The following is a 22,018-nucleotide window of genomic DNA, read 5'->3' as shown; positions in this document are numbered from 1 at the left end:
AGAACAGACAATGGAACCAGAGAGGTATTGTGAATGATATGTTTGAGGTGAGTGATTCCTTTCTCTGTCCAAGTCCTTAGGTTTAATGGTTGTTTATTGCATTGGAAGTCCGGGTTGTGCCATATCGGGGTGAATAGTGAAGGTGCAAGAGTGGAGTTAGTAATGCTGTGGAATTTCCACCAGGCTGTCAGAGTTGATGATATTGTGGGGCTTTGAAAGCAGGAGTGTTTTTTAACAGGCTGAGTAATGGTAAGTCTGAGATATGAATTTCTTTGCTGATTACTTGTTCTATGTCTAACCATGTGTTATCTGACTGAGAGGGATGAGTCCATCTATAGATATATTGAAGTTGATTTGCCAGTGAATAATAGTGAAAGTCTGGTGCATTGAGTCCACCTAGTTTTTTGGGTTTCTGAAGTGTGGCCAGTTTGATCCTCTGGGGTTTATTTTTCCAGTAGTATTTGTTCATGGATGAATCAAGTGCAGTAAACCAGGAGAGAGGAGGGTGAATCGGAATCATTGAGAAGAGGTAGTTGATTTTAGGGAGGATTGTCATTTTGACTGTTGCTATTCTACCTAAATGGATAGTGGGAGGGTCGGAGGAGGACCGATGTCACCCTGAACACAACACTCACGTGACGGTGCGCAATCCAAGATGGCGGCGTCCTGCTGCTAGATACAACTTTTTTTTTTTCCTGTGGATTTAATACTTTCCCCTACAAACCTCAATTTTTTCTCCGTGTGTGACAACTCACCGATTTTTCTGACCTGGACCACTTAAGAGGACTATATTGATCACTTCTTCACCAGATAATGCACAATGAGCACCCCAAAACCCGGTAAATCCAGATCTCCAGACTACAGAAGACCCCGTTCAGGCTCTCTACCAAGCACAGGTACATCTTCACCCTCATCTCCGAACCTACTCTGCCATTCAGAGGTAAGCGATATCCTGATCTCCATTAATCAAAAACTCACTGGACTCGATGCCAGAATTGCACTTGTGGAAATCTTGCATAAGGAATTTCAATCGCTACGCCAAAGCCTGGAGTTCAGCCACGAACAGATTGAATTTCTCACCAAAGAAAACAAAACTCTGCATAACGACGTCAAAACTATCACTAACCAGCTTACCTCCGTCACCGCCGATAAAAAAATCATGAAAGAAACCATCCTGGATTTACAATCACGCAGTATGAGAGACAATCTCGTCTTTTCCGGTATCCCTGAACACAACTCAGATGACCCAGAGAAAACGGTAAAGGACTTCATTAAACACCAACTCAAACTATCCACAGACACCGTAAACAACATCATATTTAATCGTGTTCATCGATTAGGACAGAAAAATGGCAATAACAAGCGACCCCGCCCGATTGTCGTTAAATTCGAACACTATCAAACGTCAAGGAAAACAGCTAAAGGGAACGGACTACGGACTAAACGATCAATACCCAAAGGAAATCAAGGTCAGACGAAAACAACTCTTCCAAATCCGTAAACAAATGATCTCAGAAGGAAAGAAGGCAGTCATGGCAGTGGACAAACTTTATATCAATGGACGGTTATTTCGTAGCAAGGACATCACTCCTTGGTTATACGAGGCCCGTCCTGTTTCCCTCTCGTAAAAATAAACTATTCAACCACCTGACATCACTTCAGTCAGATATTTGTTTACTCCAAGAAACACACCTTTCAGAATCAGACAACATTAAGTTAAAATCTTCCCAGTTTACCCACTCATTTTCAGCTCATTACAATAAGAAACAAAGAGGAGTTTGCATTTTAATCAGTAAGTCAATATCATTCATCCATAACGCCACAATCACAGATCCAGAAGGAAGCTTCGTTATCATTAACATAACAATCAACAATAACCCTCTGACAATTGGTAATTTATATGGCCCAAACACAGATGATCCGTCTTTCTTACATAACTTCATTTCATCCATATCAAACTTTTCCAACTCTCCAATAATAATAGGTGGTGATTTTAATACAGTATTAGACTCATCATTAGACAGATCTAACACACCCGGCAATAGACAGACTTGGCAATCTACAGAAACAATCATTAAATACACGACAGATTTTGGGCTTGGCGATGGTTGGCGCCTGCAATATCCAAGGGAATTTTCTTTTTTTTTCACCAGTCCATCATTCATATTCACATATTGATTTTTTCCTCACTAGTAACACAATCATCTCAGATATTTCTGATCACCGAATCCACCCAATTATCATCAGTGACCATGCCCCAGTATCACTAACATGGAATCATCCAAGACCACACAAACCAATCACCAGATGGCGCTTTAATACATCTCTTTTGAAGGACCCAGAATTTGAAACACTAATCAAAAGAGAGTCACCAACAATTTTATGGTAAACAGGGAAAGCTGTATTAAGAGGAATAATAATATCATTTTCTGCCGATAAGAAAAAGAAAGAGAACCAACAAGAATCTAAATTACATCAAAAAATCAAACAGCTCAAAATCACCAATGCAACTAATCCATTAGAAGAAAATGAAAAGAAGCTTAGACAACTTAAACTAAACTTAAATGAAATTATGAATAAGAAAACAAACTTTTTAATCAGCAGACTCCGTCAAGAAAATTTCAACCACAACAACAAATCTAGTAAATACCTTGCAAGTCAAATCAAAATACAAAAGGAAAAATCAACCATCTCTTCCATTAAGAACTCGGCGGGGAAGCCAACAAACTCACCTGATGAAATAAATCTAATATTTAAGGAATTTTACACCAATCTATACTCCTCAGATAACAACCCACAGGAAGAACATATTACATCATTTCTCACCAGCCTAGATCTACCCCAACTTTCCACAGAACAAAAAAATAAATTAGACACCCCTTTAACAAATGAAGAAATACACTCTGCTCTCAATAAAATGTCCAATAATAAGGCAACAGGACCTGATGGCTTCCCTGCTGAATTCTATAAACACTTCTGGTCCATCTTATCTACACTCTTTAATAGAATGATAACCGAGATACAACAGAACTCCAGATTCCCACCCAACATGAATGCAGCATCCATATCTCTTCTCCTCAAGCCCAATAAAGACCCCACTCTGCCATCAAGCTACCGTCCTATTTCACTCCTCAGTGTTGACATTAAAATCATTACTAAAGCACTCTCCCACAGGTTAGAAAAGATCATTCCATCCATAATTCACCCAGACCAAACAGGTTTCATTAAAGGAAGAAACTCATCAAATAACACACGCAGACTCTTCAATCAAATGCTCTATTCAGCCACACATCACCATAAATCCACCATAGTCACCTAAGATGCAGAAAAAGCTTTTGACAGAGTAAACTGGCAATTCCTCATCAGCACCCTCCATAGACTTGGATTTGGGGAATCATTTATTAACTGGATTAAAGCATTATATACCTCACCTACAGCCACAGTCATTACTAATGGTCAAACTTCACAAAGTTTCACTCTGCACTAGGGCTGCACGATTATGACCAAAATAATAATCACGATTATTTTGATCAATATTGTAATCACGATTATTAATCGCGATTATTCACTGTGTTTGGAAAAACATGTATTTTTATTGCACCAATTATAAACAAACTACTTTGCAACAATTTTTTGTGAAAAAGTAAACTTTAAATTAGAATAGATGATAAATAATGCAATAAATACATTTACCATTCATTTTTGAGAAGTTAATGTAAATTTTGGGGCTACAAAAGATGCTAAATCAAGAGCCGTTTGGGAGCCAAAAGAACCGGTTCTCTGAAAAGAGCCGAACATCCATCACTAGTAATGGATGCTAGTGTGGGAGGGATGTTGTGAGAAAGGCAAACATTGAAGAAAAGACAACATAAAAATGTTTAGAACAGTAAAGAATAAAAATTTAATTCTTCAGTCAATATTTTCTTTGTTTTTTAAGTTTAATTTTATTAAGTGTAATGTTTTTTTTAATTAGGAGTCTGCAACATGTCATAACACTTGTTAATGTCGACACTCTTCATTAATAAACATTAATATCTGACGGTAAGCCAGCGCGGGACCAGCCAGCAGCAGTTATGTACGTTTCATTTTCAGCCTGGTCATGAAACAGATCTTCTCCTGCTCTGAGTCCAGCTGCTGCGTGAGGACCGAGCCTCTTCTGAGTGCTTCTGGACGGGGGAGGGGTCGGAGCACCCCCCCCCCCTTGTTGAAGAGTGAACTATACGCTCTTTCACGTCAGTCTCCAAAAGTCTCCAATATCACCAGAAAAAGTCGTTAGATTAGTCGCTAGTCGTTTTTTGAAAATAAGTCGCTAGAGGTGAGTGAAAACTAGCAACACTGAGTACAACTAGCTGCCGACTGTAAAAGGTGCACGCCCTTGTTCTTTAGGCAGCTTAATGAAGCTTTGGCCTCGCGTTCGCCCCCTGGTGGTTGGCCGACTGCAGGTTGAGAATGTGTGTGATCAGAGAAGCAGCAGAGCTGCGTTTTTAATGTAAATATCGCTGACGATCAGGTTCGTTTAATTGTGGCCACCAAAATTGTGATCACGATCAAAATCCGATTAATTGTGCAGCCCTACTCTGCACAGGGGCACCAGGCAAGGATGCCCACTCTTCCCCGCTCTATTCACCATTTTCATTGAACCTTTAGCAGCAGCTATCCGTCAGAACCCCCTCACAACTGGCATCCAGATGCCAAATTGAATTTCCCTTTGGGATTAATAAAGTATTTTTCATTTCATTTCATTTCATTTCAAACATGCACCACAAAATCAGTCTCTATGCAGATGATATATTACTTTTTATTCAGAATCCACAACTGTCACTACAAGAGGTTATCAAAGTCATCAACTCATTTTCCCATATCTCAGACTACTCAATAAACTGGAACAAATCGGCCATACTACCGTTAAACACCTGGATGTGGCAGCCCTTACATCACCCATTCCTTTTTGCACAAGTCATATTACTTACCTAGGTATCCACATCTCCTCCAGGCTGTCAGAGTTGATTTATCTTAATTTCACCCCACTCTTCAAAACCATTTTTGAGGATTTTGAGGAAAATCCCGTATAAAAGAGAGAATTTGTTTAACTTCAGCAGAACAAGCACTGATTTCAGTCAGGGTTGGTATAGTCAGTTAGGTCAGTTTACTGTTTGAGTTTCTGTCTTGGTTTCGGGTTATTTACATTGCTGGTGTGGGGCTCTGTCGTTAGCACCTTCTCTCTACAACCAGTTGAGGCCGTGACGCAGGTCACACCCACTGTGTACTGCTCAGGGCAAAGCAGATAGAGGCGGTTTCAGCCAGTTGCAATCAAGCAAAGTGAGCTCAGCTGTGTCAGCTCCAGGTACTTTACCACACATGGTGTGCTGAAGCATCAGCCATTGTGTCAGCCCACGTCGGGTTAAGACCACATAGGGTAAAGACCTGCAAGTCTACCTGCGCGAGTCCACTGAGCAAGGGCACAAGTTTAAACCTCCTTACAACTATGTTAATGCACAATGTGCTTCAAACCCATCCCTGTTAGATATGGGTACAGACCAAGGCGTGTCACCCATAGACACTGCAATCCCCAAAACCTGTCCTTTCCAATGGCATGCACGTCAGTCACACCCTCTGTTACCTTTGGTCTCTGGAACTGTCAGTCTGCAGTGAACAAAACAGAATTCATCAGTTCATTGATAAATCTCTCTGACATTCAGGTCCTAGCCCTGACTGAAACCTGGATCCGTCCAGAAAACACAGCTACACCAGCTGCCCTTTCTCTCAATGCAGAATTTACCCAAACACCTCGCTCAGCTGGACGAGGAGGTGGAACAGGCTTTCTTATTTCTAAAAAGTGGAGCTTTACTTCTCTCTGTCCTATGGCTAACTGCTCATCTCTTGAGTATCACGCAGTAAAGGTCTCTACACCCATCACTGCATACATTCTGGTCATTTACCGCCTCCGGGTGGCAGTATAGATGAGTTTGTCTCTGAAATGAACATGATTCTCTCTGACATTCCTGATGAGGGCACACCACTAAATGTCATGGGAGACATGAACATTCACATTGGCAAACCACAGACAAATGACTTTCTGGCTCTCATCTACTCTTTCAATCTCAAACTGGTTCAGACTCCTCCAACACACAAAGCTGGTAATACTCTTGACTTGGTCCTGACCAGAAAATGCTCCACAGCCGACCTGTCCGTCAACCCGCTGCACCTCTCAGACCACTTCCTGGTTAAATTCTCTGTCTTCCTTCCTCATGTCAATCATGCGGCTCCAAAAATGGTGTCCTACCGCAGAAACTTGATATCCCTCAGACCTACACAGCTGTCTGATGAGGTTTACTATACCCTCCCTTCCCACTCAGACTTCTCCTTACTGTCTGTTAATGAGACTACAGAAACACTCTGCTCCTCTCTCGCCTCCTCTCTGGACAAACTCTGTCCTCTGGTGTCAAAACCAGACAGACAAAACTCTCCCAGTCCATGGCTCACAGAGGTTCTGAGGGAGCACAGAGCCGGACTCAGGGCTGCAGAAAGAAAGTGGCGCAAATCAAAAGAGCACACTGACTTGTCTATGTACCAGTAAAAACTTGAAACTTTCACATCCAGCCTAAAGGCGGCCAAGATAGCCTTTTATCAGAACAAGATCCGCAATGCTCCCAACACACGACAACTGTTCATGGTGTTTAACTCTCTTCTATCTCCACCACCTGCTCAGCCTCCCACTGTGCTGACTTCAGAAATGTTTGCTTCCTACTTCACTGAAAAGGTCGCTACCATCGGTAACCAATTCACTGAGCCTGACCAACTCACTCTGCTCCTTGCGCTCTCTAAATGAGGACCAAGTCTCTAAACTTCTAGTCAGCTCAAAACCCACAACCTGTCCTCTTGATCCTGTTCCCTCTGACATCCTGCAGAGCATTTCACCTACAGTCAAAACTGTAGTAACCCAAATTATTAACTCCTCTCTTAACTCTGATGTCTTTCCCTCTGCCTTCAAGCAAGCTGGCTGAAGAAACCCACACTCAACCCAGCCCAGGTTGGAAACTACCGGCCGGTCTCACTGTTTCCATTCATGTCTAAATTACTAGAGCGTGCCGTCTTCAGTCAGGTCTCACAGTTCCTCCAAGACAACAACCTGTTTGATCCATATCAATCTGGCTATAGGCAAGGTCACGCTACTGAAACTGCTCTCCTGTCAGTTACTGATTCCCTACGGCTTGCCAGATCCACTGTGTGTTGCTTTATGCATGAAAAGTGCTCTATAAATAAAATTTGATTTGATTTGACGCTTACTGTCCTTTCTGTTTTTTCTCAGGCACTATAAAGGATATAAAAGGCAGGTGGTCCACACTAGAGGAGAAAGAGAAAGACAAATATAAGCAAGAAGCAGCAGTGCTGAGGGCACAAGGGCAAGACCTTAGCATTGAAATGAGGGAGCTCAAAATAAAAAAGTCCCTGAAACAGCTGAAGTTAGAGGTATGGAAAGAAGGGAGCTTAATGTGATTTGATAAATAGCATCACTGTAGTATTAGATTTAAAGATTATTAACCATAATTTTGATGTAAGCATAACACAATGACTGTTTGTGTTTATAGTTTGATTGTTTGATTCAACATTCACACTGATTACATTTCACAAAATTCTTCAGCACATCATTCGGACTCTAATGCGTAATTAACGTAATTTCCCTCAGCATGGTGTCTGAGGTTCTCACGCTGTTTTCACCCAGTAAGTTTTTATATAGACTGCCAAACCTTGTAATGAAATGTTTCTTTAGTGTATGTTGGACTGTTGGTATGTATGTTTGATTTTTAAATTTTGGTCTTTTTTTTTCCCTTAATATGGTAAAGGTGTCCAAACTTGAGGGTTTGGGTGTAGAGACGGCCATTTTATTATTTGACCAACAAAAGTCTGGCCTAGAGGTCTGTGAAGTCAGCAGCAAAGAGGCCAGTGACTTTCTCGACTCCACAGACACAGCAAACAACTCTGCACTGCACTTCGAAGGTGATATTAGTTTTATGAAAAGCTACACTATTGGCTTGTAATAGTGCAAAGATGCATAATATGAATCTATTAAATAAACTTTTTGGTTTGTTACTTTTGCAGCCAGTTCTTCTTACACCACCCACAGTACCAAGGGTCAAGTCAACGAGCTGGTTAAGAAAGTGCAGGATCTCTTCAATCAAAGATATAGTACAAATATTTTGTAACAGTTCAGACATGTCTTGATAAACTTGATAAACTTTGACATTATAAGTAACTTGTTAAATTATTTATGTAAAGCAGGGATCACCAAATCCGGACCTCTTAGGCCAGCGTTCAGCAGGTTTTCAGTGTTTCCCTGCTTCAACACACCTGACTGAAATTAAATGGACCCAACAGCCTATGAAGTTCTGAAATTGCTGGACACTGTGGATTTGGTGATCCTTGATTTAAAACATCCATCAATCGTAAGATGTTACCTTCATAAAAGGACATGTTTATCGTGTTTCTGTGTGTATTAGTGTCTTTCAGAGGAGGCTGGAGGTTCTGGAAGGCTCCCCTACCAGTCCTTGTTAAACCAAGGCCTGACTTTAAATGTAGCTGGACTGCCAAAGGAGTCTAAGGAAACCCTCCTTTTATGGAAGGAATCAATTAGAGGCCATTTTAAAAGATGCAGAGCAGATTTCATTTGAAATAAGTAAGTCCTATCAAAGTTGGCTATTGTGTTTCCCCAGTTGTGTTTGTATTAGCCATTTTGATCTTTACTCGTTAGGAAAAAATGAAGTAACAATGATATTATAATATTACGCAGTGCCATCATAAACTTCCAGAACAGATTTTTGTTCTACATAACTTGAGTAATCAAATGTTTCCATAATTATAGTGGAACACCATTTTTAAGGCACCCCTTCAGATAATATTTGCATAGTTGAATATGATTTCGGGGACTGTGATTGCCCTTTACAATGCTTTACATTTCTACAAACTATGAAATGAATACATCTATGCCCTTCATTCTTGTGACATATTCCTCTATGATACTCTCTGTTTTTTTTTTTCCTTCTTCAGCAATTACTTGTTTTGCCTGTACTTCATACATTAAGTGTGCCTTTTCTGCCTAAACATGTAAAGCAGATACAGCACAATGTAGCCCAACTGAGATGTCAGAGGGTAATCTTGAGGACATGGACCCGGAAGGTATGCAACATTATTTTTGAGTAAGTACTTCTTAAATTTTATAGTAAATATCCCCTTACAATATATGTATATGTTCCTTAGGTCATTTAACCTCAGCGTAATTCACATTTGGCCACAATTTCACATTGCTGTATAATGCAAATGTTATGACCCAATCATACCCTTCTATGTCATGGTATAACTTCTTCAAATCAGAAGCCAGGGCAGACAACATCCCTACAGAGGAAGGATGCCAGTCAGTGGAAGAGTTACTGGAACCCATGTGTGGAAATGGTAATTAGTTTTGTTATTGATTTTTTGAATGTCCATTGCTACAACTCAGTATTTCTTTTTGTTTGAAATCAAGCTTATCTATAAGTATTGTATTGTAGGTGCACAGCAGATAGCAGAGGGGCCCCCAGAAACGTCTTCAGCCACTAGTGTTCTCATCATGATGACTGCAGATGACAGTATGTATCTAAACTGTAGTCATTCACAGCAAAATATACATTATCCTGGCAACCTGAACATCTCACTGACGTTAATGATGCCTTTCAAAGGAACATCCGGCTTGGACTGGCAGTAACACATAAAGAAATTTAGTTTCAGACAGAAAGTTCAGCACTGTAAACAAAACAAAACAAAGATTAATGGGAAATGTAAAGAATTGTTCTCTAAGTAAATACATAACTGTGTATATGCCTTAGGAAAAACTACCTGATTATATAACTTCATATGGTGAATAATGTCTTCACAATTAGTAATAAATACATAATAAATCAATAACCTACTGTCATTAAATTTCCAGTCAGTACAAGTTGACAGGTATTGGGATTTGCTATAATCCCGTGAAATGTTAAAACTGGTGCATTTAGCAGTTTTGATTATTCATTCATTCTCTGAACCGTTTAGTCCATACGGGTCGCGGGTAAGATGGAGCCTATCCCAGCATTAGCAGGTGAGAGGCAGGGTACACCCTGGACAGGTCGCCAGTCCATTGCCGGGCCAACATAGATAGGGACAAACAACCATTCACACACACAGTCACTCCTAGGGAGAATTTAGAGTCACCAATTAACCTAACATGCATGTCTTTGGACGGTAGGAGGAAGCCGGAGTACCCAGTTTTGATTACTTGTGCTTTAATAATTGCTCTTGCAAAAAAACTTGTCCTGACCAGGGTCTTTTGTATGAAAATGTTTCAGTTGAACGTATATAACATTAGGCTTGTTGGTACATTTTTTCGTGTTGTCACTTAAAAGAGATGACTTGTGTAGTAGTCACCCACCATATCAGGTCAACTCAAACCCACTGAGCCTGGAAGCTTTTAGTGGAGCTGACACGTAACAGAAATAGCTGCTTTTAAGACCTTGTTTTAAATGTATAATATGATTAATTGACATAAAACAACATACTTTTTTTCTTTGCTGTGTCTGCCCCATCCATTTTGATGACAAGAGGAAAAATTCTACCAAAAAGTGGCGTTCATGGTTGCACTGTATAGTGTGTCATTTGTGGTCGAATGCTACATGTGGTTTTAAAAGCAACAGATGCCTACATTGCCAGTGTTGAAACACCTGAAATATTTTCTTGTTTGTTTTATTGAAAATGTTTTTGCAGATCTTTTGTAATAATTGCACTGCACATGGAAAAAGTAAACATGAATTAAAAATTCAAAATATTAAGAAGCCTGCCTGATTCACCTTGAATTGGAGAGTTGTTTGAGTTCATGTGATGCACACTTATACAGTATTTATTTTTATTTGGAGAAATCTGTAGGACATAAATCTTTTCAATCATCATATCAACAACATAGATTTTTATTCACACATATCTATATACATGGAAGGATAAATAGATGGATAGGCTGGTCCACAAGACAAAGAATGTTGTCCGCTATTTTAAAATGTAAAGTAATCTGAGCTGTGGGTTTTTCTCCCTGTCCATGTACTTTTGAGCCATCACTACCCACAAATAAGTGTGTATATATAAACACATACATGTATGAAAATATATTTATATTTATTTACTAAAGCTACTTCCCATCCCCAATGAGATCATTAAATGGGAAAGCTAAAATTGTGCCTTTTAGCCTTTTATGGAGTGTTTTTATTTAGAAAGATTTAAGGTTTCACTAGATCGTTGCTGTCGTGGTTGTTATAGACGCTGCTACGTGCATGGCAGGTTCCAATCCTGGATTGAGCAGTCCACCGTCATTGGGCTGCGTTCCATTTCTAATTGCTGGCGGACCACCGTATGAAGTTTGTATGAGCCATACAAAGTGTTTTGGAGTAATTATCACATGGTGGATTATTTCATTTATTTGGTTGTCGTTGGAAGCAAAGCTCTCGATTAACCGGTCGATCTACGTTCCCACCCTCACCTATGGTCACATGAATGACGTTTAATAATGGGAGAAATGCATCAGATCTATGTGCGTTTTTAAGGACATCGACGGCGTGTCATACAAAAAGAGCTAACCCATCCTCTGCCTCACCAGCGACTGTGTAAGTCACTACAAGTTTTCTTATGTATATTTTCAGGAACAGAGGATGAATAACATGACCTCACAAGAATAAAAACCACACCAATTTTATTTCTTTTTTTTTACTTATTAACAATTTATAATGTCATTCAGTGTAGCACTTCTAACATTTTGGCAACTTGAAATTTAGATAAATTAACTTACAAGGACAGTGCAGATACACACTGCACGTGTGTGTGTGTGTGTGCTCACGCGTTTGCCCTGTACTTTTACTATAATGATGAGCATGGGGCTATACCGGTCTTTCAGTGAACCCCGCTTATGTGGCAAAACGGTGCTGACGGTGTTGCTTGGTAAACGATGCAGTGGGCTAAGCCTGTTATCTATTAGACGCAAGTTTAAAAAAAAATAAATAAAAAATACAAACCACCTTAGTCAGCAGCTATACATTTCTTCCATCCCAATATGGGTACAAAGTCGGTGTAGTCTAATAATAAAGAATAAATCGATAATCCAACAGAGACTCACTAATGCGTAAAAATACGCAATAGCCTACGAGGTCAAGAGAAAATTTAAAAACCACCGAGCTCTGCCCATTTCCTCATCCATCTATTTATTCAAACACAGGGCAGTCCGTATAGGCACCTTTTAAACTTATGTCCTGGGCTGAGAATAATATTATAAGTCTAAAGATGACTCATTTTGGAACATACACAAAATCATCGCAAAATATTGAAGGAAAAACAAACAAAAAACTTAATTTTAAATATTGGGTCTTACAAGTGCTCTCTCTAACTAAGGCTGTGTCAGTAAAATTAAAAAACTAAACCAAATACATCACTGGAAAAGTCTTCCTCTGGAGAATATATGTCTGGATGAACACTGTAATGGAAAATTTTTGGTTTTAGTTTGCTGCAAAAGAAAGTTCAGGCCTTGAGAATGAATGTCTCTATAAAACAGGATGGCTCTTGATTTTTTATTAGCTACACAAGGTGGCACTTGTGCTCTGATTGGAGATCAGTGTTGTACCTTTGTCCCTGATACATCTGCTAACTTGTCTGTGATCCATGATGCCCTTACTGATCTCTGGGACACTCTGCACGGCTGCAACAATGCTAATTTGCCCTCTAAGGGGTGGGATTTCTGGGACTGGCTTACTAGTGGTTCCTGGGTTTTTGTTCTGACCAGAGTTGCTACTCTCCTAGCTATATTTCTCCTTTGTGTTCTGGTTGTTTTTTGCTGTGTTCTTCCTCTGATCAAATGTATGCTTAACAAACGTTCAATTTCCATGTTCATCATTATGCTCCAACGGATATCTCTCTATACTATGATGATGGTGATTTGGAGATCTTTGAGTAAATTTTCTCTTTATGTGTGATTAATATGTTGCATTTTAATCAAAGGGGTGGATTGTAATGGAAAAGTTTATACACATGTCTGCACTTTGTATTGTTACAAAAACCTTGTCTTGTGATTTACTAAGGAAGGAGGATGACTTCTACCCAGATAAGAACTGAGTGAGCTCCATTTACTTCCCCTTCAAATCTTCTGACAACATTCCTTTGAAACAGAGGACTAATGATTTATCTTGATGTGATCAGCTCATGCTCGTCTATTTAAACCAAACCCAAATGCATCTGTTCAGACTCGCGCAGCCAAAACTTCTTTGACTGTGGGAATCTCATTGCTGATCAGCTCTTAATAAAAATACTTTGTTTGATTCTCACCTCGTCTGTGACCTTTGATAAATAAAAATTCCACTACAACACTCTACATGACTCCTTTGAATAAACTGACCTTTGAACCTTAACCTCAGTGCATATTTGAAGGTTTATGTTTTAACAAAAAAAGGGGCTAAAGACATGAGAGTAATTTTTATAGAGAGCTCCTGACCTGAGCTGTCATGTAATAACTCATGTGTTACACCCACCAAGTGAAGGTGCTGTCAAATATGGAAGAAATACATTTACTCTAATTTAACAATTAGATTGTTATTATTTAATCCACAGTTAAGTTCACTGTCTCTTTAACACCCCCAGTATCTTGTTAATTACACATTTACTAAATTGATTTTCATGTAAAAGTTCCTATTTATGTAAAAACTACAGTTCCCCATAGCAGCACCATGACCCTGAAAATAAATCAGCGCCATGATTGTAGGTTTTTCGGTTTTCAAAACGAGCTTGAAATTAGGGTTGTATAAAGCTATATATGTTACGTAAATCATATAACTAATAAAGCCAAACTAGTTATTGCACTACTTAAAAGTGATTTATTTTAGTAAAAGTGTAAAGATCATCGTTTATCTTAGATATTTTTGTTTATATTTTATAAACGTGGGTGCGAGCTAGTGGTTCTTTCCGTTTTTTAATTAAAGATAGGTTCGTAAAGACAAATGCTCACTTTGTATTTCTACCACATTGGACAGCCGAACTATTACTCAATACCTAAAGTATTCGTGATGAGAAATAGTAAAAATGTGGGATTTTTAAGGTATTATGGACAAAAACACTTAGTAAATTACGGCTTTTGCATGACATCAACGGAGAGCATCCAATCGGAAGAAGATAAAGTAAAAAAATCTACCTATCTACCTGCCTAAGCTGTATGTACTGTTCTTATTTATCTGTTGCAGTAAACTTCACTTACACAAATAAACATAAAGGCCAAGTACTTTGTTACACCTGTAAATAAACTAATATGTATAACACATAAACATGATGCATGGATACAACAATATCTATTATGTTATTCATAAAACAAAAAATGCTAAAAGGCTGTTCAAAGAGTGACAGGACAGTTTATGGGTCCACCAGCATAGACTTTTATTGCCATTACAATATCAAACTTAACAGTAATAGAAGATCAGTTATATCTGACATTTAGATTTAGATAAGCATATTGAATATTATTGTAATCGAAAAAGCAGGAATAAAAGAAAGGAAACCACACTCTGCCTAGTTACTATCATCACCATCACCCTCATCATAATCACCAAAATCGTCATTGTACACCAGTGTCTGTGCACTTCATGTCTGGAGGTCCTGAGGCAGGCAGGAGTTGTCTGTGATGATGTAATGACAAGATGTGGGAACAGTTTGTGGTACATGCTGATTAAACTTCACTGTGGTTTCATGTAGCTTTCTTTCCAGCTGTCTGAGACGTTGGATGAGAGCAGCTTTTGCATCAGGCTGCTCTGTGTCACTGATGGCAGAGCACAGATAGGTGTGCTGCTGATGGAGGTGGTCTGTTACATTTCTCATTTCCTGGTAAACCATGAGTTTTTCCTCAGCTGTCCGTGTCTTCATATGCAAGGCATCAATCCCTCGTCTTTTCAGACTCCTTGGAACTTCATCTTCTTCAGTCTAGAAAGGGCAAGACAACAACAACCACAACTTTAAAACCCAAAGAGCTATGCCATATTAGCAAGTGGTCCCTAAAATAATGTATTTTCTATATGGAATATGGTTCCTGGGTGGTTTATGATTAAGTAACTATACTCACAGCATCATGAAGACAGAAGTAGACAGGCCAAGAGGAATCACATGCTTCATCAAAATGGATTGTTGCAGGGAAGATGCTCCTCTGCGGTGGCCATTATATGTTGTATTCTTTTATTGCACATTTCAGTCTTTTGTTGGAGTTGGCCTTGACCATCTGAAGCAAAGTCAGAAAACAGACATGCAAAGAAAGTTTTTTTTTTTTTTTTTTTCTATTTATTATAATAATAAATTTGATTTATGAGCTTTAGTGCTGATGGCACTCAAAGTGCTTATAATGGATCTATTATTCATCCTGGGGCATACTGGAGGCAAGGAGGGTAAGGTGTGTTGTCAAAGTGTTGTAATGTAATGTAACAAAGGACACAACAGACAGATGGCTGGGGGAGTCAGATTCTAATCACCAACCTTCCAGTCACTTGACAACCTGCTCTACCACCTGAGCCACCGCCACCCCATTATTATTACACGTATTCAGCAGCATTGGTTTGTGTGTATGACTGTTAGCGGCATAATTCAAAAGGTTTTGAACAGAGTTTGATTAAATTTTCAGGAAACCAGATCACCACCTGGATCCAGGTATTTTTTTAAAGCATTCTTAACTTGGGGCCTTTAGAGCTTCTAACAGAAATAAATTGGCCACAATCTTTGGCAAAAAAAAAAAAAAAGTTGTAGGTTGTAAACAGAAGTGTTAAACATAGTCTCTCTTTAATGGTGTTTACATTTATGAAAACTGATGAAACTGAGCAACTTCTCCACACCACTTACCTGGATATGTTCTTTTCAGTTGAAGGAGTACTGCTCTCTCTCTCTGGATTCAGTTCTAGCTCTGCAGATCAGGTGGCTTCTGAGGTCCTGATCAACATCTCTAAGAGTACGGTGGAAGCTCGAATCTGATTCTCTCCATCTTGTCACAATGCTGTGTTTTTTCTCCATCTGAAGCAAGGAGGTCTCAATTCTGCAAAAGTCAGTAAGGGAATATTGTTAACCAGAATTTACAAATTCTATCAGATCAGCAACATGTGGAGAGGGCTAACTTACTCTGTGTCATCCCTCATGGATGACTCACAAGTCCCAGATCTGTGTATGACAAAAAGGAAAGCAGAAGAATTTGGTGGTTGTCAGAGTTACCTTACAAAACATTGCAAATTACATAATTGTAGAAATTTATTTATAACACCATTGGCTCTGTTCCAGGCTGGTACTAGCATGGACAGTTTTAAATGTAGGCCTGAAAACTTCAATGTGTCCCGAGATGTGGTTGGATCTGGCCAAACCACACACAGAAGTGGCCTGGGTCACATGTGGCCACATGACAAGGTAGTCAGTAACTAATGTGTCCTAAGGACACATTAAGAACCACTTATACAATCACTGACAATCAGGTGACAATCAGATTAGGAAAAAAACAAACAGTAGTAACATATCAGTAGACAAGACACTGAACTCTTACTTGAGCTTGTAGAACTTTACCAACTTCATTACCTTTTCCATTTAGAGACAGTGTCTGGAGAGATCAGATGAAAATGTTACAGCTATATATAATTTTTTATTTTATTTCTTTAGTAATTATCCAAATTTGCTTAAAGCAATTGTTAAGAAAAATAATTCTGTTTCTTACGTATTGAGTTTGGTTTCTGTTGGGACATCTCCAGTTCTCTCTTCTTCCATCTATCTATATTTTAGAAATATGAAAGTGTCAAGCCCGGCTCGTAAGAGACTTGACAAACAAGAAGCGGGACAACGAGGGACGCCAATTAGAGTATGATTTATTAAGAAACGGTGACTAAAGTAAATAAACGAAACTTAACTGTGTAACCTATGTGTACAATCTGTAGCATCAGTAGTGTGTGGAAGTGTTGTATGTAGAGAGGTGTTGCGTGGGAAAGCTAAAGTGGATAAACTAATGGGTGCATAAACAAAGGACACGGAGTGCTGCCAGTGAGCAGGCCGGCGCGAAGAGCCCCGCAGGTGGAGAAGGCCTGGTATTTAAGCCCAAACGGGCCACGCCCCCGCCAGGTACCGCGGGAGGACCGGAGCAGCATGCTGGCCACCTGAGAAACGGAGGACAGAGGCGGAGAGAAGGAGGAGGAGGCAAAACAAGGGACAGAGCTAGAAGCAAAAAGTAAAGTCCCCAGAGACGGACAAAATACAGCCCGCTCTGGGGTTGTCACAAAAGCCAAACAAAGAGGGAAAGAAGTGTCACACTGATCCTGATATCTGTATAAACCCTGTGGTGCTACCTGACATGGCATTTTGTGTCCATAAATGTGAAAAGCTGGTACGGCTACGGAGATGTTGGGAGGTATGCCCCCACCTGATTTCTGTTTGAACACAATATGGCAAAGTTTAAATTTGTCATTTAAAAATATTTTAGAAAACAACATTGCAACTTTACACAGGAGTTTAAAAACTACTTACATTCAAATGTGAATCAACAACACAGGCAATATCATACACAACCCGCAAGTGCATGTTCTTCTTAACCTGGGCTGGGGTTATAAGATATAGAAATAGTTTTTAATTTACATTTTGCACAGCATCCTGGTTGTTTTTTATATGAGGTAGCTTGATATCATTTACAGATTATGCAATTGTTTTATACTCTTTAAAATTTAATAGTATTTTGTGTGCTAAAAATTAGTTTAAATAAAAAAAGTTAATTTTTCTTTATAAATCCGAAATTTGCAACTTCAGTTGCTCCTTTTAGCTGAGGGGGTGGACCACTTGACCTGAACACTGCTCTTATATAAATATAGCACATTGAAAACAATCTATATTAAAAACAATTCATTGTCACTCAATGCTTCTTAACAGACGGAGGCCTAATTTACGTCAACAATTAAATTCCTTCATTCATTGATAATGAATCCAGTTTCTTGGCACTGATTTGAAGGTGGCAAAACGCCACAAAAATGTACATGATATACAATGGCTATCCATGACAGATGTTTAATTTTTCTAATCTTCAAATGATGCACATGTGGACACTGAAGTTCAGAATAAAACAAACAGTCACTGGTGGTAATCATTTATTTTTAGCACCAACAGTTGCTATATTTCTGCACACGAATGCAATTATTGCTCCAAAATGTCAAGGACACTTTGGAGAACATCGATGGCCAAACTGCCAACTGGTTCTGCCAATGGGTCTATTGATTGCAGTCACTGCAGCTGGTTTTGGTTGGGAGCAAACTGGTTGGCAGGAACAGTGAGTACGTCCGGCCAGTTGAGAGGAGGAGCAGCAGGTCTACGCTGTGTGTTGGCACTGGACTGAAATATTTCAGCCATGGCTGTGAGCTGCTGTGTCTGCCGTTGTAGACAACCCCAAACAAAAATCTGCATTGGTGTAGTATGACCAGATGTCCGCAAGCCATGATTGTTCCACTGTCCTCTGAAGAGATCTAGGTCCTGATTTATTCTGGGCAAGTACACATAATGAAGGGCCCACATATGTAAGTCACTGCTGTAGTCTATGATCCCTTCCTGCTCACGAAAGGAGAAGAGCTAATTGGTACACATTTGTCAGGCCCCGCCAAACGTCTCCCCAGAGTCTTTCAATTTGTTGGTTGTGCACACTCTGCCCTCTCAACACACTTCCTCGCTCCACTCCTCGGTACACGTTCATGAACAGACAAATGTCATTGTTCTCCCCTCCCTGGTCACACCTGACACGTGAAGGTGCACCATAGGTTGCAATCGCCTCGACAAAGTGCTCAAAGACAGTGCTGCTCCTGTTGTTATCTGAGGCACGCAAGAAGATGACCAGTCTGCTGAATCCACAGATTCCACCATGGATAACAACTTTCCACCTAAAAATGAGACATTAATAGAGGCCATCATCAACAACTTCTTACATTACTGGAGAATTACTTCATTGTGTTTTCAACTTATTAACTATACCTGATAAGCTTATGGTTTCCATCATTGTGCCACAGTGAATTGGGGTCCGCGACACTGTAGGTTCTTCTGTGTAGACGGTGTGCCAACACCCTGTGTGCGGCTCCAGCTGGGTTCACACGAATCAAACTCTCCCTCACTCTTCTTCTCTGCACACGAATGCCAGTAGAAACCAATCTTGCTCGAACAGAATTGGCTCCCAATTCTTCGTTCTCACCAACCAACTCCCTGACTATCTCATCCAAGCCCTGATCAGAAATGTTTGTGAATCGCCTCTGTCTCAAATGGAATTGCCTAATAGGGGAGAAAAAACATGAAAGGCTTCACTCAATTTCCAAGTCTTGTTAACCCAGACCCACATCCATTGAGTTATTTTCAGTGCTTACTAAACAGAGAAGATAATTTTTTAATATAAATAAAAAAAAAGAAGGGGAAAAAAACCCATTATGCACACCAGGCAATATACACATTTGTTGCAGTTACAGAGACATTTAAATGGAGGCACAATCATTCCACAAAATAAGCTATTGTCTTCAGCAAACACACCTGGACATTGAGTATCTGTTAAAAACCCAAGGAGATATTTAAAAAAAACAAAAACTCAACAATATAGACCCCTTGCCCATGAAAATCAAATGGTAAATGGTCTGTATTTATATAGGTGTATTTATGTACAAGTGTATGCAATCATTTTTGATATCTCAATCTCCGTTTGACTGTCCTGTGAGACACAACAAGAATTTCAGCCATCTGGACAGACGTGAATCCACATGACTGGAGTATTCTCACTCGTTCCTCAGTGATGTTATAGCTGGATCTTCCAAAGCGGTGTGTCCGTAACAAAGGAGCTTCATACAACTGCTGGTCAAATCTACACAAGAAAAAATGTTCATAAAAGGATCAGTCAAAATCAAAGTCAATGCCATTACAGTGCATCAATACACTTAATGTTTTCATGCAACTTGAATGCCTTTCTAATAGTTAAAAATAGTCTTATTTCTCACACCACCGAAAATTATTACCTTGCTGAGTTTCAAGGTCAGCTTCCGCTGTCTGAATAAACCCTCTGACTAATGACAGTAGTTCGTCTGCATCACCAGGCTGTATAAGCCTCCCCCTGGCCCACGTGAGGGTCCTAGAAAGGGTCTCCAGCCTAAAAATACACAACAGAAGACATCTTCCGTGGGTAAGATAGGCTTTTAACGCGTTTGTTACGATTAATTAATTACAGAAAAATTAACGCATTTAGTATGCAACATTTGTCAGTGCACAAGTTCACATATGCTCAGTTCCGCTAGTAACTTTGCAACTTTGGTGATATAGTTATCGATTTTTCAGACCCCTCTTAGAACTCCATTTAAATGACTAAAAAAACTATTAAACAGGTCTAGTGACTTTTGTCTGGCGATATTGGAGACGTTTGGTCGGTAACACAAAAGCATGGATAGTTTACTCTTGTCCATAAGCAGCAGCGGCTGTTGTGTAAGCTCCTCCCCCCTCCAGAAGAAAATACCAGAAGCTTGGTCGTCAGGCAGCATCCTGCTTCAAGCTGCAGTCAGAGCAGCAGGTGATCACCTCTGCACCATGACCAGACTGAAGCTGCTAGTGGTTGAGCCCACCCTGGTTTACTGTCAGATATTATTATTGAAGCATGTGGACGAAAACATTTAAAAGGTTAAAATGATTGTAACATGTTGTAGACTGGAGCTGTTAACGAATTTAAAATTACACTAACTTTAGGTCTGTTTAGGTCTGGATTTTATACTTTGTTTTGAATGGAAATGCAATTAAAAAGGTATTTTATTTAGGTTATTAATAGAGCTTAACTTTACAATATTAATGTCTGTATATCGTTTGATTTAGTAATCCACTAAATTCCATTTAAATAAAAAAAGCTGCTTTTGGGACAAATATACTTATACAATTAATCAAAATTAAAATACATACCTAACCATCTCCTGATGTTCATATGAAAGTCCATGGTTATAGCTCCACTATAAATTCTTTGTTTATAATTATTCCTAACTGTGCGTGCTAAATCTCTGGCGTTTATAACAAACCAAACTCTTTGAAAATCGCTATACAATTGAGCAATTTATGGTTGTTTAAAAAGTAAATGCAGCATTTAAACAATGGCTGTGTCAGAATGTGCACCCTACTCCCTACATAGTGCCCTATATAGGAGTGTGTCCGAATGTCCAGAGAGAAAAAAGTAGGGTACTCAAAATTACCCACAATGCATCTTGAAAAGTAGTGAGAATCGATGGTCACTAGACGGGTCAATATAGACCACAATGCATTGCGGGCAGTAGCTCAACATGGCGCAAGGAGGCGAAAAAACATTTTTATTGAATAGATATGCAACAAAGAATAAAATACAACATAAGGAATAAAAATATTTACACGCAAGTTTGGATTGGATTTGGAATGACATCTTGACGTTGTGGTTGCCGTGGTGATGCCTGGTAGTCACGTAGTCTGCGGCGAGGGAGGGAAAAATAGGCAGCTTCGTGTCCGAATTGCCAAGAGAATGAGTGCACTATGTAGTGTGCTATATAGTGCAGCCCTATGTATTGAATGCGGGGTTAAGGAGTAGGGTGGACATTCGGACACAGCCAATGTTATGAGTGAGCTAGCTGACTGTGACAACATGGCCGCAGGTGCGGATGTTCGACTCCATTGGCCAGCAGCGCCGGTGAGTCATCTAGCCTTTAGTGTATATGTCTATGGGGCTGTGGGTGTGGCGGTTGATGATTGACATCTATCAAACGCCAAGCTGCCTGTAGCTAAGAGCTAACCAAGCTAATTCGGAACTAACCAGCTAACAGAGGTATGCGGGCTAAAGCTGAGGCAGCTGTAAGCAGGCTAAAATCCGCAGTTGTGCTACACGGCCTTCTGGCAGCTGCATTACTGTTAATAACAAGGTCACAACCCCAATTATGCCCTATTTCAAAATTAAACAACTTCTAAACGGATGTTA

At 39.6% G+C, this 22,018-nt stretch overlaps 1 long non-coding RNA gene and 1 pseudogene across 1 annotated transcript; one reads left to right on the top strand and one right to left on the bottom strand.

Annotated features, from left to right (window-relative positions):
- The first annotated feature begins 820 nt into the window (after nucleotides 1–820).
- LOC121639342 lies at nucleotides 821–9,775 on the top strand (annotated as a pseudogene).
- Nucleotides 9,776–15,284: 5,509 nt separating this feature from the next.
- Nucleotides 15,285–16,822, bottom strand: LOC121639389. The gene is made up of 5 exons (XR_006010148.1): nucleotides 16,760–16,822; nucleotides 16,592–16,645; nucleotides 16,180–16,218; nucleotides 15,907–16,096; nucleotides 15,285–15,295 (listed from the first exon to the last, which is right to left on the bottom strand). It is a non-coding gene; the product is annotated as an uncharacterized LOC121639389 (long non-coding RNA).
- Between the last annotated feature and the right edge of the window lie 5,196 nt (nucleotides 16,823–22,018).

This window comes from Melanotaenia boesemani, chromosome 5 (assembly GCF_017639745.1).
Source record: "Melanotaenia boesemani isolate fMelBoe1 chromosome 5, fMelBoe1.pri, whole genome shotgun sequence".
NCBI classification, from domain to species: domain Eukaryota; kingdom Metazoa; phylum Chordata; class Actinopteri; order Atheriniformes; family Melanotaeniidae; genus Melanotaenia; species Melanotaenia boesemani.
The sequence above is the reverse complement of the archived record's forward strand: the minus strand, read 5'-3'. Positions and strand labels throughout refer to the sequence as shown.